Here is a 13927-nt window from a genome sequence, read left to right on the forward strand (position 1 = left end):
ATGATGGACTTACACCAACATGAATGGACCTCAGCCACACTCACATCAGTAGCCATGAAATGAAAATGAGACACTCGAAATGCGTGCATACATGCACGCGAACCGAGGACCAAGCCTAAGGCATCAAATGCCACTCTACCCGAAGCATGGCAAGGCATGGAACATGATATGCAAACATGCGAATTTCAGCGCTGAAATATAATACAAAACAGCCCCGAAACATGGAAACATGGCACCCGATGCATGAGCTGAACCCCGAAACTCAAAATTAGGCGCATGGAATGACTTATAGCTATACAAAACATGCATTATTTGATCATGAAGCATGAAGACAGAGGCAATACAGTCCCAAAACATTCATATTTCCAGTTTATAACAAGTCTCAAAAATGAACACAAATAGGGCTAATCTATCATGCAAAAATGGCCCTAAAAGAGAGATTAAACACGAAGGGACAACAGCTGGCCCCAAATGGCAAAGATCCCTTCAACAAAGTTGAAGATGGGCTCAAAAAAATGCACTTTACAGTTTATATCAAGCCACGAAAATAATCAAAAATAAGGCCAAACTATCATGCAAGAAAAGGCCTAAAAGAGGGGTAAAGAGACAAGTGGTAGCTTCTGTTCTCAAATAGAGGAGAGCCCTTCAACAAAGTTGAAGAGGGGCTCAAAACAAGATATTTAACAGTTTATGAATAAGTCCAAAACAGCTCACAAATAAGCCTAAAATGCTATGCAAGAATTGGCTTAAAAGAGAGATAAAGAGGCAAGTGATAGTAGGAGACCTCAAACAGACGAGAGCCCTTCAAAAATGTTGAAGAATGGCTCAAAAAAATTTATTTTACAGTTTATGACCAAGTCCAAAACAACTCACAAATAAGCCTAAAATACTATGCAAAAATTGGCCTAAAAGAGAGTTTAAACACAAAGGGTGAGGAGGGGACCTCAAACAAAGAAAGACCCTTAATCAAACATGGAGATGAGCACAAAATATGACTATTTACAGTTTGGGTCGGAGCCCAAAAATGCTAGCAAGTATGGCTTAGATACAAAGCAAAACAAGGCAAGAAAGAGAGAAAATGGGACTCACCCTTGTAGAACCAAGCTTCAACAACTTTTGGGCCAATTTTGGGAGCTCTTCACCTCTGGAAAGCAGCCTCAAGTTACTGGAATGGAGGATGGAGGCCTTGTGCTATGAGGTGTAGGGTAAATGGTGTAGAACTTAAGGGGTTTTGGTGCTTGGAGTAGAGAGAGAGAGAGATTGAATGCAAGAGCTCCAAACAAGTTTTTGTAACCTTCTAAAATGTAGCTGGGGGTGCTGGTTATATAGGCAAAGGAATGAAGGAAAGGGGGGGAAATCAAATTCAAATTTCCCCCCCAAAAGACCCCCTCTCGGATACAGGATCTGGGGGGAAACAGAGAGTGCAGCTGTAAGGAACCAGGTGAGAGGGTCATGGCCGGCCAGGTTCAGAAGGTTCAGGGGGCCGGCCGGCCACGCCCCATGGCCGGCCGACCAAGGGTCAAAAGGGTCAATGACAATTACTGGTCGGCCACCTCAAAAAGGTGGCCTCCCGTGTGTGCACAACACAACTATGTGGTCAAAACCCAGAAAATGTGAACCAGGAGAGAGAAAAGCCAACTTTTTAGAGGGGTTCAAAAGGGTCAAGCACAATTACTGGTCGGCCACCTCAAAAAGGTGGCCTCCCATGTGTGCACAACACAAATATGGGGTTTAGGGTTCAATAAAGTGGCCCCGGGGTGGTCAACATTGGCTTTCAAGTGAAGAAAATGGGCGTCGAAGAGCGATGAAGAAATAAAGCTGGCTTTTCAGAACAATTGCTAGCCTCCCACCCTCCTACAAGCTTTCTAACAATGAAAATAAGGTCTCCACCAAAAAAGAACCAAAACAGAGGTTCGGGGACCGAAACGCGCGGCCCGGGGCCCCGAAAATGAGCTGTTAAGCACCGGAGGTGGCATTCGACCACGAAGTTGGTCTCTTGGGCCACAATGTCCCCCAAAAGGAAGTAAATAAGGTGTATACCAAAAATCGGAGCAAACGGAGGTGGTTAAGCGGTCCCGAACCGAAGCACACGGCCGACGGCTCCGAAAAACTAGAAATCGGGCTCCAAACGGGAAAAATGGCCTACGACCGCGAAACGTAGCCTACGGCCACTGCAAGATGGTCTACGAGACCTCTCCCTCCATTCGAGAAGAGAAAACAGAGAAAACGGAGCTTGGTTTGCAAACCGAGGCAAGGCACGAAAGAGTCCGGAAGTCCGGAGGCAAGACTTGCAGCCGGGACTCTGAAACTTCTGAACGAGCGCAATATGCAATATCACCGAGCGTTCAATCAGTGACGTCTGAGTCTTAAGGTCGGTCAAAAATGGGGTGTCTACACTGAGCAAGGAATCCGTGAAATCCGTGATCCGATCCAGCCCAATCCAATCCAATAGGTTTGGATTGATTTTTTGAATCCGTGGTTCAGTTGCGGATTGAAGAATTAAAAATCCGTAGTCCACGGATTGGTTTTGGATTGAACCCCACGGTTCCGGATTGGAACCGATCCGGACCGTATACAAATAGTCTATATTTTTATTATACATCCTCCCCCATAATATCTTCTCTTATTCCATATAAAACCTAAACTCAAACCTAAACTCGCATAATATCTTCTTTTATTACTTTTATTTATTAGTTTTTAATTTTAATTTGTAATGATCTAAATATTTATGGTGAAACCAATTTTCTCATGGTTGTTTAAATTCTAGAACAGTATGTCGCTATTATAGAAAGACATGTTGCTATTGTGGAACTAATATAGCGCTATGTTTATGTTTTTATGAAATTAAATTGTTATATATATATTTTTTTGTTATTTAATTATGTGAATCCGTGGTCCTAAACCGATCCAATTCGTGTTTAAATGGATTGGTTCGGATTGGTTCCATGATTTAAACGAATTGGATTGGTTCTAATTTTTCAGGAACCGTAAATAACGGATTGGTCCTGATTTTACCCCAATCCAGTCCAATCCGGACCATGCTCACCCCTAGTAGAGAGAGGACGGTCAGGATTCAAACTAATGGAACAACGACGAATCTTTTTAGTTTGTAATCTAACTATACTAACATATTAACACTATCTATGTAAATAATAATAATAATAATAATAATAATGATAATAATAATTAAAAATAATAATAATAATTGTGTTCAAATGTATTTTCCTCATAATCATGTACAATAATCTTCTTTTCATTTTCATCCAACCTCATCTTTATCTTTTTTAATATTTTTGTCAACATTTTTCTCTTATCATCCTTCACCTCCGAAAACTATGGGTGCCTCTATTTGCACACCACCTTTCATCTCAAGGCACACTATTAATTAGTTTATTTTTTATTACAATATTAACCTAATGTAAAATGACCACAAAGGACAAAGGGCTATGATACACACCTTACGTAAAATTACCATAAAGAACAATAATGAATATAATACACACTTCTCTTCTCAAACGTTGCTTACGTATTTTCTCTCTTAAGAACCCAAAAACCCTGAAACAAAAACCAAAAACCTTTAAAAAAAACAACTAAAAATATATGTATTATTGAAGATTTTGATTGGACTGATTGATGGATGCATCTGACAATATTGGTTTGGAACAGTAGAGCAAGAAAAGGTTATTTTTTCATTTATTTTTATTTTTTTGGTTTTTCCAGAGCTGTGCATCCATGGAATGCATATAACAACGATCACCATCGGCGTCTTTGATGAAATAAATAATGGTAGGGGTCATGAACTAGAGGTGAATGGAGTGAAGTCATCTTCAGCACGAATGGAGACCTGTTTAGACTGGTAGCCAAACCTCTGGGATGACAATGAAACGGAGAATGGAGGGAGACGTTCACAACGTGTGTGTTTTTGAAGTGGAGGTGTGTACTACAAGAAATATGGAAGATTGAAGATTGTGGATGGAGTGTATAAGTAAGGGTAAAGATGGAAGTTTGTAGAGTGTATTGAGCAAATTTCTTATTTATCAAATTACTAAAGGTGTTCCTTGAGTAGTGGTATGCCTTGAGATGAGAGGTGGTGTGTAAATAGAGGCACTCGAAAACTGTACTCAAATTGGAGTTTATAATGTATAGGTTATTTTATAGTACACAAGTCTTTTTGGATTAGTGAGAGGAGAATGCAACCAAAAGTCTTACCATCCAAGAGGTCGCAGATTCAAATCACACGAAAGCCAAACATACTAAATCTTGACGTCACTGAAAGTTTGTCTTGTTGTTAACTTCAGGGCCCCAAGATTAGTCCAGATATGCAAAAGTTCACCTGAACATCCAACTATCAAAAAAAAAATAAAATTAAATAAATCAATTTCAATTATAACTAAAAAAACATAATATTTCACAACCAAACTTCACTTAGAGCATAACCACAATAGGTTAACATTGAGTCATAACTAAAGGTTATAAGCAAACACTACTTAAGGCTCATAACCAAAAAATCATAATCAAATCATAACTAACACCATAAAATGAGTGGTGTGTATTAAAAAAAATATATATATATATATATTGTAGAATTTATTGTTAAGAAAACAACAGAAGAGATGAAAAAACAAAAAAATAAATAAATAAAAAATAAATTACGACATAGAATATAAAGGTGTGTATAAATGCAATGGTACAGAGAAATTCTCTTGTGGTTGTAGTTTTGACTATGACTGAAAATGAATTTAGTCATACTTCAAATTTAATTATGATACTTTGTGGAATGAATATCACAAAATATCATAACTTACCTATAATATATATGTATATATATATATTTGAATTGTGTGTATTGTTGCATTACCCATGACAATAATAAGAAAGAAATAAACAATTAAATAATGACTCTAAGGAGTAAATAATCAATGTTTACCTATGGAAAAATTAATTACCTTACCTCTTAGTTGAGAATGTATGGAAATGGACAACTGAATTAACTCAATTACATATAGTAATTATAAGATGTTATGAAAAACTTTGTCCCACCCTAAGAACCAAATTTTCTGTTCACTACTAAAAAAAGTACTTTTTGCGACCGCTACAAGCCGTCGCAAATAATAAAAAAACAGTCGCAAAAGACTTTTTGCGACGGCCCATGCGACGGCAAATGAGGGTCGCGAATGTGGGGGTGGCAAATACTTTTTGCGACCGCAAAATAACAGTCGCAAACTATTTGCGACTGCCTAACCTACTTTTTACAACAGCTATTTTGCCGTCGCAACAAAAAAAAAAAAAATTCAAAAACACTTTTAGCGACTTCTTTTTTACCGTCGCAAATAATTATTTTTATAATAAAATCATATATACGTTTATTACAACAAAAAAATCAATTGCAAACACCTAACAATTTTTTTTAATAAAAAATAACAAAATTAACAAATTAATTTAAACTCATAATAGAAATACATTCACATATAAGTGTGCAAACAAAATATAAACTTTCATACATGCAAAAGAAATATCCATCAACCATCCTTAAAATATATTGTGCTAAAAGATTCAAGTCCTCAAAAAAAAAAAAAAAAAAAGAAGAAGAAAGAAAAAGAAAAAAAAAAAGAAGAAAAGAAAAGAAAAGAAAAGAAAGAGCAACATAATCTCAGTTTGGCTCCCAAACATCAGCCGCTCGATTATATCAACTACTCCCTCAACAAAACCTGCAAAAACATATACACGTGACTTAAAAATTTAATGCAGTTTAACTTGAAATAATAAAAATAAAACTATTTGAAAAGAAATTGTCAAGAGAAAAAAAAAGGTTCATTCTCTAAATTCTTTTGCTTGGAGTAAAGTACAAAAATATAGATGCCAATTCGTAATTTGCACAAATAGATAGACAAGAAAATGGTCACCCAATCCAATCAGATTAATGAATAAACCAAAGAATTTAAAAAATGAACATGATTAACATAATCTTTGTCCTAGCATAGATTAATACCAAAACAACAAGAAGAAATTTGACTTCACTATTTAGAAGTTCACATCAAGTTCCTGACTTCACTATGTAACTCAAGAATTAGCAATGAAGAATTTTGGAAACCTTTTATCAAAAGAGTTGCCCATGTGTCGGAAATAATAAGCACCATCAATGCAACTAACAATCTGCCATAGGAAGGTTATGATTTATGTATATTTCTTAATTCAGAAAAAAAGAAGCCCATAGGTCCAACATTCCACTAATTCCGATGAAATCACTTTTGAGCTCATAATAGAAAGAAACTGTAATTTATTTAAGCCGAGATCTTTGATTTCTCTATATTTGTAGTTGCCATTGTGTTGGACTTCAATCTTAAGCCTTTGATGGCAGTTCATTATTGGCACTAATGACTGACGTGTTAGTTCTAATTTTCAGCATGTGGGAGCCTTTGCTTACAATAATTATATGAAAGCCCACATCATCCAACATAACTATAATGACCAACACTAACATGCTTCTTTCTAACTCACTTCATCTGAAGCGAATGGTGACAATTTCAACCATGTGTGTGTGTTAGAGAGAATTCAATTCAATCGTTCCAACCAAAATAAAATGCTTTTTGGGTCCTCTGCAATAAGTCACTCCTTTTGTCTTTCTTTCAATCTCCCCATCCATCTTATCCTACTGGATTTTATGATGACATTAATAAATAAGGGCCACAGAATCATTGTCTGAAAACTTTGTACTTTTAATCAGAATAAACAAAACAAACAATAGAATTTTAGTAGTTACTAGTAAACATGAGATCTTTGTCAGGGGCCTTTTGTCCCCTCCTACAATAAAGTGCTTTAGTCAGAAAAAAAAAACCAACAAATAGACACAGTACAAAACTTCACCAAACAAAACCCCAATATCTGTTGTGGAGTTCTAGAAGCTTCACCAATAATTTATATACAGTCCAAGGTTTTTTTCACCAAATGCAAATGTTTGGAAATTGAATTTTCAAATGAAGCAGTTTTAAACATATTTTCCAAACTCAAGTTATTTTATAGAGTCATGATTCAAAACACAACTATAGTTGCTGAAAAAAACTTCATGAAACATCCTGAGTTTGGAAAATAAGTTTAAAACTACTAGGTTCGGAAATTATGATTTAAAACCACCTGCATTTAGTAAACAAAACTCCACCAAGAAGAATGCTACAGCAGAGGGTAACTGTCACTGGAGGCATTTCTTAGTAGTGCTCATACAGCACTCCATAATAGGCTTAAACTGGTTGAACATTCCCCAATAAAAATGGATAGTTGAAGAATGTACAACCCTCAAATGCTTTACTAACCAATACATTTAAGATGCTCATTAGTAGATAGATTCTTTTTTAAACGACATTGCTATCAAATAGAGCCAAAGGGTACCTCTGAAACCGTGCCTCATTTAGTTGCCAATTATCCTGTTTTTCTTCATGATGCCAACTCTTCTACCAACCCTGGAAAAAAAGGAAGAAGAAGAAGAAGAAGAATGGCTGCAAAGCCACAGCTACCAGAAATTCATATGAAATACATGTAAATTTAGTTGACTAATGTAACAACCCTAGGAAAGATGACTGGGTTACTCCATGAATCTCCTTAAATTCTCATGAAAATATATTAAGAACAATATATACTTCCTCAAAATTGACAACAACCGGGCTTGATCAAAAAGATCAAACGGCTTCAATTTCTAGCAGTTCACCTTCCCCAAAATTTCCCCCTTTTTTTTCTTTTTTTTTTTTTGGGGGTGCCCTTTTCATTCTTTTTCTTGTGCACCGGCATTGAGGTTATTGAAAAAAGACTACAGGCTGCAGCAGACAGAGGCAACGGAAAACAGAGTATGGATCGAAGGGGCATGCAAGAGGTGAAGTGATTGATCATCAGTGATCAAAGTGAAAGATATGGTGCTCCTTCAGGCACTGTTCTAGGCATGGGAAATGCAGTGACATATCTTTGTGGACATGATTTCAGTGCAGTTGGAGTTGTGCCACCCGATGATGAGGTCTCTGCTGCATCTGATTGCCCCTGGCAGTGGAACTTCGCAAAACGGTTGATGACAGAGAACTTCTCTATTTCCTGGTATTCCACTCTTATGTCTACAATTGATGCTGTCTTGTTTAATCTGCATCACAAATTGATGCTGTCTTGTTGCATTTGGCTACTCAGCTCTAATTTTGGTTTCATGGGTAAATTTATGTAACCCATGCCATGTATACTGATTGGTAGTAACGAATCAAAACAAATACAAAACAAAAGAAAAAATGATGAAACACATGTTAAGTTCTATGATGAGCACAAAATACGGTTTGGTAAGCTGCATGTGTAGGGTACATTTTCATGTACAGGTCTCTGTAGCATACTTGATCTTCCAATTGATACAAGACAATAGTTTCTAAAAATTGTTTTCATGAATGGAAAACTTGATTCATACCTGAACAAGTCGCTTTCCAGCTTCATTGCTCGGCTGCTGAAGTCTTCCACAATTTTTGAGAAATACTGCTCATCAATTCTCTCAGAAGTTTTGGGCTTCTCAGACATCCTAAACAAATTTTAATAGAGATTTGTTTGAAGAGTCAACATTCTCTCTGAAGTATGGATATAAAAATCAAAAAACAGCAGGCACCTAGATAAGAGAATTGTTTAATTGTTCTCTCTCCAGACAATTTTAAGTTCTACAGAATTATTAATAGTTTATATTTCATTTTTGAAAATTTTGAAATTACGACGCAGGCTCCTGAAGGAAGACATGCTGTTTGTAAGAAATTCCCAAAGCTAAAAATTGTGACATGGGAGATTGACATGTCACTGAACAAGGATTCACATGTGATCCCAGGCATGGAGGAGTTTGAAGATCACTACTTTAGTACAGATAACAATGTTAATCAAGCCCTTGACAAAACACCCTAGCAAGTGTTTTGTCATGTTTTGTTACGTGACAAAATAACACCTATTCCTATTAAGTCAAAATTCCCAAATCAAATCACCAATAAACAGAAGGTTCATAACATAAATTTAGAAAATACAAAACTAAGGCCTGGTTACACTAAAAGCTGTGTTACTGAATTAAAGAACAGTGATCTTTATTTTCACACATTAATGATAAAACATACTGTCCAGTCCACCAGTGGATCCATGCAAACACTATATCTGCCATCATATCAGAAACTTCATTAGAGAATATATTCGAGGTAACAGAAAGCCAATAATGAATAGAGTGTTGCAACATCTACAAAAATAACACATTCAAAGAGACATGAATCAATCAAATCTTACTTAACAAAATAATTAACAATAAGCTACAATGAATTTAAAAAATTTGTGGACCACCCACATCACATCCCACTAATATATGCAGACAGATAACAGTAAGAAAACAAGTTGAGGCAGGCCCAAAGCAAATTGGCTTGTACTGGCCACCAGAGCTGTATGTCCCAACTTAACTAGTTTGATATTCCATTTGGTTGCTAATAGACCACGCAACACTGCAGGAAAATAAATACATCCCCAAGATGTCAAATAATTACTAGTAAATAGGAGCTGTGTAGTGTTGATATCTAAATAAGAACCCATGGTTTAAATATGTATAATTTATTCTCATATAACTATCAGTTGAGATATAGCATTTCTCAATATAGAACCATGCTAACATCCAAATCTCTATTTCTAGAAAAATAGAGGTTCATCTGCACTAGTTCTTCTGCTCACTGACTTCTAGTTTCGGTATTACAAATGGTTTTAGGTAGTGATCCCCTGCATTAGTGCATATTTCAGAAATATTGTGAGGAAAACAGAATCATAAAAATCAGTTTTTACATTTCTGTAGAACACTAAAAAGTATTTAGAAACATTAGTGAAATATATATTGGTGATCTGTTATGGTGTGTGGAAACAATGTGTTCCCTTATAGATATTGTAACAAGGACACATATGGCAGTGGCCAACATCAATATTTAACAAATTAACAGAATCAATTAATTGCACACAAAGATTTCACAAAATGAAAAACAGATGAGGGATAAAATGTAATGCCCAACCTAATGTTTAACATGAATATTTTTCTAGAAATGCAGATCACTGCTTATAGTTGTTAGATCAATAATGTTAACAGATGAACAGTACAGATGATCAATAATGTTAACAGATGATATTAACATTGTCACTCACAATATAAAAAGATATTAGTCAGTAAAGTTTAGTGTTATAAAACTTACCTAATAGACTAAGCAAGAGATACTGGGTGCATGTCCAACTAGGCACATTGGACACAAATCCTGTACTCTTTTAAGTCTTACGCGTGTCAAGTGTTCAACACCATTACTTCTTGCATTTAGAAAAGTCAAAAGCAACATAAGAGATAATCAAGCATTATTAAAGGTCAAGCAGGGGACCTTAATTGTGTTCTTCCACACTCTTCCATTCCATAAAATTAAAACCACAATTTAGAATACTAAGAATAATTACATGTGAAAGACATTACCATTGCTTCTTTGAATAGATACTCCTGTAAGTGAATGCAATATTTGAAATCATCGCACTAATGAAACCAGTCCAGTGGAAAGAAAGTTCCGTCAGTGATGCCATTGATACGCCTAATATAGAATTTGAGAGGATTATCATCAACAAAAGAATATGTTGCTCAATTTATTTGATCAAGCCCTTGGTTCTTGACATAATCACATAACCATTTGTAAACAAATTTTATTCAAATGCTTGATAAAAAATCTAATTACATGTACAAATACGTGTGTAATTTATACTGTGATAGGTTACTCGATTAGTTTTATGACAGTATCACTTTTTATTAAAAATAATATACCCAGCAAATCAGGTTTAGAGAAGCGGTAATTTTGATTCAACATGAAGACAAATGAACTAATAGATAGGAACAAAGTCGAACAATTACCAAAAACAACAGGGGCTAAGTCGAACAATTACCAAAAAGGGGCTTAAACACCAGGGTTTACGGAGCTACAAAATACATTTAAACTGAAAATACAAATCCAAATAGCTAGATGCTATCATTCTTACTGCTATTATGTGAATTTTCAGAATGTAAATGTGGGGAAAATTATTATTGTGCTTCACATGTTAACTTTAATATGAAACTAATTTTTTTAAGCTGTAAAAAATTCAAATAAATAAACAAAACACTAGCTATACTACAAAAAAATTCAATTAAAATTCCAATGCACCTTCATCAGACAAAATATTAAAATAAAACAAGTCTATACAAAATTTAGGCTATAGAATTTTTTTGTTTGAATAGCGTCATAAATTCTTTTTAAAAACTCTATGTAATTGTGAGTAGCAAAGCCATAGAGAGAGAGAGGAGAATAAAAAGTAAATGAATCAAACCCTAACTTTTGCTCTCTCACAGTATCTCTCCTAAATTCTATGAAATTTGCGAAATTGGCTATGAATCGCAGAACAAAAAATAATCGAATTCAGATGTGTGTATATAAATATGCATGTATATGTGAGAAGAATTGAAAATAGATAGAAACATTTCAGATGAGAAAAGAAAGAATTGCAAATAATTGAAAACCTAGATTTCCTAAGTCAGATAGAGAGAGAAGTAGAGGTGATAGAGGAGGTTGAGGATTGAAAAATTACTTGTATTCTCACAAGACACCGATGAAATCACCTAATTTGCAATGAAATCACCTGAAAATTCAACAAATTGACAGGTACATTACAAGTTTCTGAATTCAGAAACAATTTAAGAGAGAGAGAGAGAGAGAGAGAGAGAGAGAGAGAGAGAAGAGAGAAGAGAGATTGAGAAATTGAAGGGGAGAGAGAGAGAGAGAGAGAGAGAGGGAGCCATACCTGTGACGACCATGGGTGAGTGCGAGAGAGAGCTAAGGCACATTGAGAGCTTCCATCATAGAGAGAGAGAAAGTTATGAAATTGAAATTGGGGAAAATTAATTAAAGAAAGCCGTGTTATTTGCATCCCTTATAAGTTATGGCTGTTGCTGATATTTTCTTTTTCTTTTTTTTCTTTTTTTGTGACCGCTTGTTTGACCGTCGCAAAAGAAGTGACGCAAAAAGTCATTTTTCTAGTAGTGGTTGGAAAGCAACTTTAGATAAAATTTTAACAGGGGAAAGAATTTTGTTTTTTTTTTTTTGTTTTTATACAAAAGTACGAGACTTAATACATTGCACATCTAATAATAAGTCATTTAATAAGTATATTGGAATAAAAAACAATTACAATGAATTGGAGAATCATTTCCTTTGATTCAATATTATTATGTGATTTTTGTGGTGTTTCAAAGGAGTCATCCACTCATTAATTTTATTTTATTTTTGATCGACAAAAGAAAGAAATATGTGAGTTTTCTGCACCCAGAGTCTTCTTGGAAGGTTTGGTGTCATTTGATGGAATGGTGGGAACTCTGTTGGGTATGCCCAAGTAATTTATTCACCTTGTTAAATAAGTGTTTATTAATACAAATCATAATAACATTAGATTTATTAAATTTTCTATAAAAAAAATAAAGAAAATAATGTAAATTGAAAAAATAAACAAATAAACAAATTCCAAGGGCATAAACATTATTTTGAAGTTTAAATTGAAGTGATGTTATTTGTGCGTGGCAGCGATCCAATAATTGTACATTTTTGCTAATCCAATTTGCTATTAATTTATTTTTTGAATACAACCATTTAAACATTAATTATTATTTTTTTTAATTCAGCGAATAGTCTCAACCATTTAAAGAAAGAAGAAGGTACCACCACATCCATACATGTCTGTGGACAAAATAATCTCACATATGCAAAATGAAATAAAGACTTTCAAAATTAGTTATCCAAATCAAAAAATTTAAAGATTTAAATCAAATGTGACATTATTTTATTGCAAAATTATTTAATTCTAATCTCTTTCATTACTTTAGTATTAAATTCAAAAAAATGTGGAACAAAAATGAGAAAAATATTACATTTTTGCCCCATAAAAGTGTCGAAGTCAATTTTTGTTAGCAAATTTAACATTAGACTAGCATAATGGTCAAATTTTAATTTGTTTGAAAATATAAGGAATTAATTGTTATAATTCGAAAAAAACAAAAAAGGATCATATTGAAATTCAGTGTAAAAATATTGGGAAACAAAAGTCCAATTTATCTCCTCCTCTAGTTGATACATTAACGGCGAGAGCAGTAAAATATGTGAGCTTAAGTCCAATTTAACCTTTCTCGAATGTTCACTTTAATTGTTATAATTTTAGGCCAAACTAACATCATAAGTCTATATCTATGCTACCTAAAGGTTTTCCTCATGACATTTGCAACACCTTGTGCCCTCTAAGAAGACAAATGAAATTATTTAATTAGTATAATTAATTAACGACACAAAACATCCAAGTATTTTTGTTTTGTTTTGTTTTGTTTTTAACTAGGAAATCATAATGTGTTTTAAACACAATAATCAGGTTAAAAATGATGGAAAAAAGAATGAGAAAATTATTAAAAAATTAAATTAAATTGATAATTACATTCATGTGATTTCATTATATATGTTTTTCAAAACATGAACGACAAGTATAATTTAAAAATAATAATAATAAATTTTTAAGACAAATCATGTGATTATTATTATCAGATTATTTTGATTTATTTATAAATGACCTACAAAAAGAACATCTCCCATCAGAGTAGGACCCAAGTTAGGTCCCTAGGTTTAGAATAACACTTTCCAATCAAAACAGTAAGTTAATTATATGGTTTTGACATAATTAAACTGTGTTCTCTTGAAATATATATTTCATAATAGTTTGACTAAGACATACAATTGGAATAATGAGGGTAGTTAGGTAAAATTACAGACAATTATGTCATTTGATAGTAACACGGACGCAATATTTATAAGTGTTATATACTTTTTTGATCGGCAAAAGAAAGCTTTATTGATGGAAAAGCAAAATA

At 34.0% G+C, this 13927-nt stretch overlaps 2 long non-coding RNA genes across 2 annotated transcripts; both read right to left on the bottom strand.

The window, feature by feature from the left end:
- Positions 1 to 5077: 5077 nt before the first annotated feature.
- Positions 5078 to 8577, bottom strand: LOC114282011 (uncharacterized). The gene is made up of 3 exons (XR_014340219.1): positions 8429 to 8577; positions 7384 to 8119; positions 5078 to 5708 (listed from the first exon to the last, which is right to left on the bottom strand). It is a non-coding gene; the product is annotated as an uncharacterized LOC114282011 (long non-coding RNA).
- A 1571-nt stretch (positions 8578 to 10148) lies between these two features.
- Positions 10149 to 11980, bottom strand: LOC145789015 (uncharacterized). The gene is made up of 3 exons (XR_014340220.1): positions 11824 to 11980; positions 11611 to 11661; positions 10149 to 10586 (listed from the first exon to the last, which is right to left on the bottom strand). It is a non-coding gene; the product is annotated as an uncharacterized LOC145789015 (long non-coding RNA).
- Between the last annotated feature and the right edge of the window lie 1947 nt (positions 11981 to 13927).

The sequence above is a fragment of the Camellia sinensis genome, chromosome 1 (genome assembly GCF_055761805.1).
Source record: "Camellia sinensis isolate YWXY chromosome 1, ASM5576180v1, whole genome shotgun sequence".
Lineage (NCBI taxonomy): Eukaryota > Viridiplantae > Streptophyta > Magnoliopsida > Ericales > Theaceae > Camellia > Camellia sinensis.